The sequence below is a fragment of the Lolium rigidum genome, chromosome 1, assembly GCF_022539505.1.
Source record: "Lolium rigidum isolate FL_2022 chromosome 1, APGP_CSIRO_Lrig_0.1, whole genome shotgun sequence".
NCBI lineage: Eukaryota > Viridiplantae > Streptophyta > Magnoliopsida > Poales > Poaceae > Lolium > Lolium rigidum.
The window spans coordinates 234,075,111-234,077,313 of NC_061508.1; positions in this window are offsets into that span (position 1 = coordinate 234,075,111).

Here is a 2,203-nt window from a genome sequence, read left to right on the forward strand (position 1 = left end):
ATTATATCTTTGAGGAGTAGCATAATGAATTTTAAACAATTGGATAATGAACATGTTGCTCAAGCTTGGGAAAGAATGAAATCTTTGGTTAAAAATTGCCCAACCCATGGACTGACTACTTGGATGATCATCCAAACCTTCTATGCAGGACTAAATTTTTCTTCGCGGAATTTATTGGATTCAGCTGCTGGAGGTACCTTTATGTCCATCACTCTTGGGTGAAGCAACAAAGCTCCTTGATAATATGATGGTTAATTACTCTGAATGGCACACGGAAAGAGCTCCACAAGGTAAGAAGGTAAATTCTGTTGAAGAATCCTCTTCCTTGAATGATAAGGTTGATGCTATTATGTCTATGCTTGTGAATGATAGGACTAATGTTGATCCTAATAATGTTCCGTTAGCTTCATTGGTTGCCCAAGAAGAACATGTTGATGTAAACTTCATTAAAAATAATAATTTCAACAACAATGCTTATCGGAACAATTCTAGTAATAACTATAGGCCATATCCTTATAATAATGGTAACGGTTATGCTAATTCTTATGGGAATTCTTACAACAATAATAGGAATACACCCCCTGGACTTGAAGCTATGCTTAAAGAATTTATTAGTACACAAACTGCCTTTAACAAATCTGTTGAGGAAAAGCTCAATAAAATTGATATTCTTGCTTCTAAGGTTGATAGTCTTGCCTCTGATGTTGATCTTTTGAAATCGAAAGTTATGCCTAATAGGGATATTGAAAATAAAATTGTTACTACAGCAAATGCCATCCAAGTTAGAATTAATGAGAATATAAGATTAATGGCTGAACTGCGTGCTAGGTGGGATAGAGAAGAAAATGAAAAACTAGCTAAAGAGAAAAATGTAGCTAAAGTTTGGACTATTACCACCACTAGCAATGCTAATGATTCACATGTTGCTGCACCTCCTACTATCAATGGTAAAATAATTGGTGTTGGCAATGTTTCTACTCCTAGTGCAAAGCGCGCAAAATTACCTGAAACTGCTAAAACTGCTGAAACTGCCTGTGATAAAACTGCTGAAATTTTTTCCAACCTTGGGGATGATAATCCCATTGCTTTAGATTGTAATGATTTAGATTTTGATGATTGCCACATCTCTGAAGTTATAAAGTTCTTACAAAAACTTGCTAAGAGTCCCAATGCTAGCGCTGTAAACTTGGCTTTCACAAAACATATTACAAATGCTCTCATAAAAGCTAGAGAAGAGAAACTAAAACTTGAAACTTCTATTCCTAGAAAGCTAGAGGATGGTTGGGAGCCCATCATTAAAATGAGGGTCAAAGATTTTGATTGTAATGCTTTATGTGATCTTGGTGCAAGTATTTCTGTTATGCCTAAGAAAGTCTATGATATGCTTGACTTGCCACCATTGAAAAACTGTTATCTGGATGTTAATCTCGCTGATAATGCTAAAAAGAAACCTTTGGGGAAAGTTGATAATGTTCATATTATGGTTAACAATAACCTTGTCCCCGTTGATTTTGTTGTCTTGGATATTGAATGCAATGCATCTTGCCCCATTATATTGGGAAGACCTTTTCTTCGAACCGTTGGTGCTACTATTGATATGAAGGAAGGTAATATTAAATATCAATTTCCTCTCAAGAAAGGTATGGAACACTTCCCTAGAAAGAGAATGAAGTTACCTTATGATTCTATTATTAGAACAAATTATGATGTTGATGCTTCATCTCTTGATGTTACTTGATTACACTTTCTGCGCCTAGCTGAAAGGCGTTAAAGAAAAGCGCTTATGGGAGACAACCCATGTTTTTACTACAGTATTTTTGTTTTATATTTGAGTCTTGGAAGTTGTTTACTACTGTAGCAACCTCTCCTTATCTTAGTTTTGATGTTTTGTTGTGCCAAGTAAAGTCTTTGATAGTAAAGTAAGTACTAGATTTGGATTACTGCGCAGAAACAGATTTCTTTGCTGTCACGAATCTGGGTCTAATTCTCTGTAGGTAACTCAGAAAATTAAGCCAATTTACGTGAGTGATCCTCAGATATGTACGCAACTTTCATTCAATTTGGGCATTTTCATTTGAGCAAGTCTGGTGCCTCAATAAAATCCATCTTTACGGACTGTTCTGTTTTGACAGATTCTGCCTTTATTTCGCATTGCCTCTTTTGCTATGTTGGATGAATTTCTTTGATCCATTAATGTCCAGTA